The sequence below is a fragment of the Chiloscyllium plagiosum genome, chromosome 21 (genome assembly GCF_004010195.1).
Source record: "Chiloscyllium plagiosum isolate BGI_BamShark_2017 chromosome 21, ASM401019v2, whole genome shotgun sequence".
Classification (NCBI taxonomy): Eukaryota; Metazoa; Chordata; class Chondrichthyes; order Orectolobiformes; family Hemiscylliidae; genus Chiloscyllium; species Chiloscyllium plagiosum.
In genome coordinates, this window is record NC_057730.1 from 8,273,929 (window position 1) to 8,283,442 (window position 9,514).

General features: G+C 40.2%; 2 long non-coding RNA genes across 3 annotated transcripts in view; one reads left to right on the forward strand and one right to left on the reverse strand.

Annotated features, from left to right (window-relative positions):
• Window positions 1–3,049: 3,049 nt before the first annotated feature.
• On the forward strand, window positions 3,050–6,079 carry LOC122560509. The gene is made up of 3 exons (XR_006314750.1): window positions 3,050–3,138; window positions 4,470–4,534; window positions 5,341–6,079. It is a non-coding gene; the product is annotated as an uncharacterized LOC122560509 (long non-coding RNA).
• The window catches only part of LOC122560510, a 20,953-nt gene continuing 14,544 nt past the window's right edge, over window positions 3,106–9,514 (reverse strand). For both annotated transcript variants that reach the window (XR_006314751.1, XR_006314752.1), the window contains exons 3-4: window positions 5,260–5,407; window positions 3,106–3,172 (exon numbers count right to left, since the gene is read on the reverse strand). This is a non-coding gene — a long non-coding RNA (uncharacterized LOC122560510). The remainder of the gene's footprint in view (window positions 3,173–5,259; window positions 5,408–9,514) is intronic.

Sequence of the window (9,514 nt, forward strand, 5' to 3'; positions counted from 1 at the left end):
TCTCTTTCTCCCAAAGTTCAAGTTCTATAGCGGGGTCCTTACATTTCGACTGACTGCCATCTACCGAAAGCCGGCGTGAACTACGTCTGAACCAGGTTGTCACATCACTGACTCAAGATCAGAGTGGTGCTGGAAAAGCACAGCAGGTCAGGCAGCATCCAAGGAGCAGAAAAATCGACGTTTCGGGCAAAAGCTCTTCATCAGGAATTGATAATGGGCATTTGCCCGATACGTCGATTTTTTTGCTCCTTGGGTGCTGCCTGACCTGCTGTGCTTTTCCAGCACCACTCTGATTCAGACTTGGGTTTCCAGCATCTGCAGGGTTTTCACCTGTCACATCACTGAACTCAAGATTAAGTGGTGCTGGAAAAGCACAGCAGGTCAGGCAGCATCTGAAGAGCAGGAAAATGGACGTTTCAGGTGAGGCCTCATTCCTGATGAAAGGCTTTTGCCCGAAAGTCGATTTTCCTGCTCCTCAGATGCTGTCTGACCTGCTGTGCTTTTCCAGCACCACTCTAATCTCCAGCATCTGCAATACCCACTTCTGTCTACATCACTGACTCAACTGAGCCAGGCTTTCCACCCCCCATCTTTCACAAGTGATAGCAAGTGCTCTTGTAAGTTAGTGTTCCCCCAACTCCTGGCTATTAAATTGGGCCAACCCCGGCGCCCACTCTAATACAACCCCACGGACAGACCATTGCAGATTTAGGCAGAGCTTTAAGATTCAATTTAAAGGGAATAGAGGGAAGAGGAGACTGAGGGTGCCAACCCTGCAGTATTGGTCTGAAGTGTCCTGTACAATCCCAGAGGAAAATTGCAGGGAGGTTTAAAAATGATTTTCTTTGATCGTTCCTCTTTAGCAGACATACAATATTGAAAATTTGGCAGAGAAGGTTATTTGGCTGGTAACATCCAATTGAATAAAGGAGTTTTTTTTGCTTTATAATCAGACCGCAAGAGTAGATGGATTGGCTGACTAATGACTTGAGCCTGAGGGTAAGTCATGTGGAGAAATCTCCAGGAGAACGTTTAGCCTCTGTACGAAACCCTAAAAATAAGAAATCATAAAATTTCTACATTGTGGAAGGAGACCATTCAGCCCACCCCAAACCTCCAAAGAGCATCCCAAACCCACCGCTACCCTATATTTTCCATGGCTAAACTACACATGTCTGGATATATGGAGTAATTTTGTATGGCCAATCCACCTAACCTACACATCCCTGGATATATGGGGTAATTTAAATGGCCAATCCACCTGTGTGGGAGGAACCCACACAGATGCAGGGAGAACATATGAACTCCACACAATCATCCAAGCCTGGAACCAAAACCAAGTCCCTGAGAGACTGCAGTGCTAACCACTGAGCCACCATGCAACCCCAGTGAAGATAAGCTGATAAATTTTAGGGAATGTATATGGGCTCTTAGTTTATGCTGTACAGTGTATATAGTGCTAAACATGCACTGATCATTGGGTATGCAGCAGCTGGACTATGTTAGAGGTTGTGCATGATCAGTGATAAGAGCAGCCTCTGTCACTTATGCAGTCTTATCTGTGCTTAGTGTCCTGGGGAAGGAGAATAAACAAGGAACTGTCGATGCTGGAAATTTGAAACAGAAACAGAAATTGCTGGAGAAATAAGGCAGCTCTGGCAACATCCGTAAAGAGAGAAACAGAGTTAACATTTTGAGTCCAATGACTGAAGAAGGGTCCCTGAACTCAATGTTGCCGGACCTGCAGTATTTCTCCAGCAATTTTTGTGTTTTTGTGTTCCTGGAGAAGGAGCTTGATATCCTCATAATTCAGGGATTAAAGTGACCAGTCAATTCCAAAAATAGCATTCTCATTTAATTTATTTTGTTTACTTTGTCAGAGGTAGAGAATTCAAATCATAATCTGGGAGTTAAGCACAAAAATCAAGATTGCCATTCCAAAAGAGTACTGATCTGTTAGATGAGGTGCTATCTTGCAGATGAAATGTTACTCAAAGCCCCATCTGTTCGCTCAGTTGGGACTGAAAGGTCTAATAGCCCTAGAGGTTATCACTGGTGTCATAATTGCCAATCATGCTCAACCCAACCTGTACTTGTTAGCCTCAGAACACCATGTGTGATATTAATTGTGATTCTGCTCTTGGACAACATGTATTAAATAATCCAGAGTGTGCTAAGAATTACACCCAACTCCAATACAAGATTATCAGTTGGGCTCGCAGTGTGATGTGTTTACATGTACTAGAATCTACACATATTAATGCAAAAGTATTTATTTACTTGGACATTTACAAACAGTGCACCTTCTTCACTGGGGGCAACAGGGTAATGGAGATTGCAAATTTTTCCTGGATTGCCATGGCAACACCATGATTGATCGGAGTCTGTACCTGCCTTTTCTGAGAATGAATATTAGCAGTTTTATTACTTATGCTGTATCTCCATGCCAACTGTGGCTCGGTCAATCAGCTGTATGCAATGTGGCTGGCAAGATTCTGACATTACAGTAATGATCATGTTTCAAAAATACTTCATTTGCAATAGATGTGAGATGTCCGATGATGATGAGGTGCTAATATATAAATGCAAGACAATGCAAATGCAAGATTTTCTCTTTATTTTACATGATTGGGGCACTTTTGGAAAGTTGATTCTTTTATTAAATTAACTTGATTGGGGTTAATGGCAGTGAGACAACCCAGTGTCACCTGAATTAGTAATGAAGTGAAGTAGAATATGTGAGAACCGATGTTAATGTTTGATCCAGCCTCACCACTGAAGCAATGCCATTGTGCTGATTCCCCCATTCAAGCCCTTTATCATAGGCCACCTCCTAGGGAAGCAGTAGGGAATGGAAGCACAGCTGCAAGATCCTTCGGCTTTTGTGTCCAGCTTTCAAGATTGGGGTCTTGTGATGGCTGCCAGAAAGTCACGACTACTTGTAAACATCCTTATTAAAGGAAGGGTGGGGGGTTAAAAACACTATGGGAAGGTGCTTCCTGTCCTCAGCCTGCTCCCACGCTTCCACCCGAGCTCAACTTTCCGATCAGTCAGAGTTCAGATGCAAACTTTACCGATGGAGTTTTTCTGTAGAAGACAGATGTTAGTGAAATGTACTCCTTGGGATAAATCTGTTATGTAAGTTTTGTTTTTGTCTGTATCTTCAGTGTGTCTGAAAAAACATAAAGACCATGAGTAGATTATTAATTCCAAAGATACGTACAATGTTTATAAATTACAACGGAAACTGCAGGTCATTAAAAAAATTGTATTTGGCTGTTAAGCACTTTGGGCTATTTTGACATCATGAAAGGTGCTATGGAAATGCAAGTCTTTCAATCCAGTGACACTATATGAGTGCATTACAACCTGTTAGCTTTGTAATTCGTCTCACAGACAGGAGTTACAATTTCAGCCATAGCTAACAACAGGGAAAACATTTTTTAATTCTTACACGGGATGTGGGCATTTCTGACAATCCTAATTGCCCTTGCAAAAGTGGCGGTGAGCTTCTTCTTGATCCATTGGACTCTGGCTTATCTGTAGCGGTCTAGTACACTGGAGTAACTTTCTCAGCCATTTCATAGGGTAGTTAAGAGTCAACTACATTGATGTGGACATGGAATCACATGTTGAGCAGAGAAGGGAAAAATGGCACATTTCTAAAGAGGCATTAATGAATCTAATGGGTTTTTATAAAAACTCAGTGGTTGTTTCATTGTCACCGTTACTATGGCTAGCTTTCAAGTTTGAATTTTTGATTAGTTAATTTTATGTTCCATGAGCTGTAGCACTTACCTACAGTCTAGTGAGATGACCACTCTGACACTATCCTCCCAATATATCCAATTTATGCCTACTTGTGATATAATTTCTTATAATGCTTCATAATGTTGCTTATGTTAAAGGCACCACGTAAATGTGTGTTAATGTTACTTATATTCGCAATCAAGTATATTAAAGATAATGGTTTTCCATCATCATTAATAGCAGCCATCTGTCAATTTTTACACAGGAGTAGAACATTGCCTCACAAGTTTGACCATCTAACTTCACCAAAGATTACTATGATGCGTACCTATATCTTATTAATTCTGAAATTTATTTGTTGTTAGGATTTTTGAGGATCATAAAAAATTCCAAGCTCATGATTTTGGATTTGGCAACTTATCTGCCCTCTGTTAGTAATTTAATGGTCACTCCCAAGGTCTATTCTGAATTCTGAAAGTAAAGGAGAAGCTTAGCTGTGCTATAATAAGCTTACAATGTCTGACCTCAGCTAAATTGGATGTAGACATTTATGTATTTTTGGTACTGTGTATAATAGCAATTATTGCAAATCTGGCTGTGGGATATGCAAAATATGCAGCTTGACTACATATACTATTAACTGTAAAATATCTAATGTTAAAAAAAAGCACCAACAGAAAAGTAATAACTACTAGTTTCTTTTTTTTTTACATTTTTAGAGAGAGTTATCACTTGCACAAGTCCAAGAAAGTTATGGAGCCAAGCATATAATTTCACATCACTGGTATGCACAATTTCCAGGTGCAGATATATTTATTAAATGACTAGACTAGTGTGCAATTCAAACTTTATAATTGTAACTAGGAGATTTGTAGAACAGTATTAAATTTGTTTAAGTGGAATGTTAAGGTCTGTCATATTTTAAAATGGCTACTTAACATCCCAAATCTTTAGATTTTAAAGCAATTCCTTCCTGAGAGGACATTAGTGAACAGATGGGTTATTCCCCAACAATAGACAACAATGGTCACCATCAGACTCTTAACTCCAGATTTTTATTGAATTCAAATTCCACACTCTACCATGGTAGGATTCAAATCAGGTCCCCAGAACATTTACCCGGGTCTCTGGATTAAGAGTCCAGCAATAATACCACTAGGTCATCACTTCCATTTTATGGCATGCTGAGAGTTTGTAGCATATTTTGCTCTATATAAGCAATTTTTTGTTGTACTGAAAGCCAAGCATTAAATGTTAGTTGAAATAGCACTAACTATTAATAAGTGACATTGTTTCCAGGTTGAAAAGGAGCAAAAAAACTTTTAGATCTGTAATTTATAATATCTAATATGAAAAAAGCACTTGAAATTAAACAGTACCTTTTGTGACACCAGGATATCCACAAATGTTTTAGTCAATGAAATGCTTTAAGAATACATTTAGTCTTGTAACCACAGTTGCCAATCTGTGCACAACAAGCTCCCACATAAAGCAATAACATAAACATACCAGATAATTTGTTCTAGTGATATTGGTTGAGGGATAGATATTGACCAGGACATTCAAGATAACTGCTTTGCTCTTCTTCAGAATGGTGCAATGGAATCTTTCAAGTCCAGTTGTGGGAGCAGCTGGATCCTCAAATTAACCGCTCATCCTGAAAAACAATATTCAGTAATCACTGAGGAAGATCTGCATGACAAGAATTTTAATTCAACCACAATATATTCTCAAAAGGTTCCCCAAAGAACTGAAGAAATGTAATTGTTGTTTTGTCTGTCTGCTGTACTATCATGTGATCTGTTTCATTCCTATTGTTCAAACTAAATACTGATCCATAAACTCTTCTAATGTTTGCACATCATTCATCTATTTGATGCTTGCAGCAATGCTACCCCAGACCAGATCCAGCATCATCTGCTTCCCTGTCAGATTAAATAAATTAGTAACACAAACATTATTTATTATACATAAGGAAGCAAAAGACAGGACAGCAGCACTGGAGTTCATGTGACACTGAAGCATATTAGCACCTTTATTCACAGTTTTATTTTAGCAGGTGGTCCATTGTTGGGGTAATTTCCTTTCTTAAACTAATGTACACAGATGCCAAAGAAAATGCTGGTGGTGCACAGCATGTAGAATCTGTAAAGAGAGAAGGCAGGGCAAAGCACAATTCATATATATTCTCTTAGTCAAACTGTTTGAAGAAGGATCTGCAGCTTAAACAATGCTCCAACGTTTCCCCATGGAGTTATTCCATATTTTCAGCACTTCTGTTTTATTTAAGACTCTTGACATTTACAAATTTTCTCTTTTTATTCATGGTCTTGACTTACGCTAAATTTAAATCTAATTGTTTTACTTGTATCTATTTTTGACGATTATCTTTAAATAATTCATTTGCAATACCACTAATGTGACATACTAGGTGACTTCATTAATTAAAGTTGATAATATGTCTAAAAAAAGTTGCTCTTTACATTATAGGACATGATATTTTAAAATAAGTTTCATAAATTTAAAGTCTTGCTTCCAATTATGTGTCCTTAGGATGAATATTGCTACATTGCAAGCTTTATCATCTTAACAAAGACCTGCATGTCTATCAGTGCACTTAAGTAGAAAACTGTTAACTTAATTAGTGGTCTATCGTAATTGATTATAAATGATTTTGTGTGCAGCAAGGCTGTTAGAGGTTATGGAGTCAAAATGGGTAGATAGAGGTGCAGATCAGCAATGATTTAATAAACTATATACACATTGAATGGCTAGGACCCAAGTATTGTTCCTTGTGTACCCCACTCGTTACAATTTGCCAAAGTGACAATGACCCATTTATTCTGAAACTCAGTTTTCTGTCTATTAGTCAATCCTTAATTCATACCAGTACATTACCTTCTATATCATTTTTCTGAACAATCTCCTTTTGGGGACCTTATCAAAAGCCTCTGAAAATCCAATATATGGTAGAAGACATCATGAGCATTCCAAAAATGTTAAATAATCAAGGGGCAAGAAGGTGTAAGGAAATAAATGTGTCCTGATTTAGGATATTTGGATATTAAAGGAAGTAGTTGCAGAGATAGTGCATGCACAGGCAACAAGCTTTGAAGAATCCATAGATTCTGGGAATGTCCCAAAGGACAGGAAAACTGACAATGCAAAGAGACAAAAAACAGGTAGCCATAGACTACTTAGTTTCATGCCAGTTATTTGGAAAATGTTGGAATACAAAAGAAATAATAGCAAAGTATTTATAAATACATAATAAAATCAAGAAGAGTTAGCATGGTTTATGAAGGAGAAAATATGTCGGACAAATTTATGAGAATTCTTTGACGTAACAAGTAGGTTAGTTAAGACAAACCAATAGATGTCATTTCTTTGGATTTCTGGAAGGTGTTTGATAAGGTATTTCATATTAGGTTAATAAATAAATCAAGCCCAGAATGTTGGACGTAGTATATTAGTATGGATACAGGGTTGGCTAACTAACATTAGTGGACTGCCACAGGGATCAGTGCTGGGGTCGCAGTTATTTACAACATATATTAATGACTTAGGTAAAGCAAGTAAATGTACTCTAGCTAGGTTTACGGATGAGAAGAAAAATAATAAATGAGGATGGTACAAAGAATTCACAGAGAAACATACACCGATAAAGTGCAGGGGGCATAGCCTTCAGTTTTTTAGTTATGACGAAGGGGGGCTGGACTCAAAACTTTAACTCTGTTGACCTCTCTACAGATGCTGTCAGACCTGCTGAGTTTCTCCAGCACTTTGTTTTTGTTTCAGATTTTCAGCATCTGTAGTTTCTTTGTTTTCATGAAAATAAGGAGGTCTTGCTAAAACAAACCCCCACACAGAGTCACAGAGATGTACAGCACAGAAATAGATCCTTCAGTCCAACTCATCCATGCTGACCACATATCCCACCTTAATCTAGTCCCACCTACCTGCATCCCGCCCATATCACTCTAAACCCTTCCTATTCATATACCCATCCAGATGCCTTTTAAATGTGGCAAATGTACCAGCCTCCACCACTTCCTCTGGCAGCTCATTCCATACATGTACCACCTTTCTGATAGGAAGGAGACCAGAATTGCACACAATATTCCAAACGTGGCCTAACCAATGTCCTGTAAAACCGCAACATGACCTCCCAATTTCTGTACTCAATACTCTGACCAATAAAGGAAAGCATACCAAACGCCTTGATCATTACCCTGTCTACCTGCGACTCCACTTTCAAGGAGATATGAACCTGCACTCCAAGGTCTCCTTGTTTAGCAACACTACCTAGGACCTTCCCATTAAGTGTATAAGTCCTGCTAAGATTTATTTTCCCAAAATGCAGCATCTCACATTTATCTAAATTAAACTCCATCTGCCACTACTCAGCCCATTGGCCCATCTGATCAAGATCCTGTTGTAATTTTTTTTCACATCAGAGAGCGGCGGGAGCTGGGCGGAAGTGAAGGCAGAGCGCAAAGCCGGTCGGGAAGGTAAGTGATTGTTATTTGAGAACTTACCTCGACGCCAACGGTCTTTTCACATCAGAGAGTAGCGGGAGCTGGGGGAAGTGAAGGCAGAGCGCAAAGCCGGTCGGGAAGGTAAGTGATTGTTATTTGAGTGGGTGTGTTCTAGACCCCCAGGTCCTACAAAGTAGGGCCTCCCTCCCTCCCTCCCTCCTCCTCTAACCTAAATTAAAAGTCCACAGACTTGCCCCAAAAAAGAAGGTCCAAGGAAGTTCCTGTGGATTGAAGAGTGAGCCTTTAGCTCAGGATTCTTTGACAAGGAGGTTGAGTGAAGTGATTACGCCACAGTTGAAGAGGCTGCAGACATGACTGCCAAGCTGGTTCAGTGTGCTATGTGCTTGATGTGGGAGGTCAACGACTCTGGTGTGTCTGGCTCGTATAAGTGTGGAAAGTGTGTGCACGTTCAGCTACTGACAGAGCATATTGCAGCACTGATGAAAGAACTCGAGGACCTTAGGCTCATCCGAGAGAATGAGACCTTTCTGGACAAGACCTTCAGCGAGGTTATTACACCGATCGTACCAGAAGAGAGCAAAAGAGAGCAGACGATAAGGAAGGCAGAGAGGAGACAGGTGCAAGAGACCCTGGGGGAAGTACCTGTCAAGAACAAGTTGAATCTTTTGGAAACAATAGAGACAGATGACACTGCCAGTCCGCGAGGCAGCCAGGTCTGCCAATCAACCATTGGCGTGGAGACAGAGCGGAAGAGTTGGATATCGTACAGAGCCGTGGTAATAGGGGACTCCATAGTGAGAGGAACTGACCGGGGTTTTTGTGGCAGCAGACGGGACTTAAGGATGGTGTGTTGCCTTCCTGGTGCCAGGGTTACAGACATCACAGACAGAGTGCAGGAAATCCTCAAGGACGAAGGTGAAGAGCCAGAGGTGGTGGTACATGAAGTCACAAATTATGTCGGGAAGAAGAGGAGGAACATACTACAGCGGGTCTTCGGAGAACTAGGAAGAAGGCTGAAAAGCAGGATGTCCATGATGGTTATCTCCGGTTTGCTTCCAGTTCCTCGGGCTGGTGAGGCCAGAAACAGGGAGATAATGGACTTGAACGTGTGGCTGGGGAACTGGTGCAGCAAACAAGGATTTAAATTCTTGGATCACTGGGGTATGTTTTGTGGTAAGCATAAATTATACAAGAGAGACGGTTTGCACCTTAATAGGTTAGGGACCAGCATTCTGGCAGGCAGGTTTGCTACTGCAACACAGCTA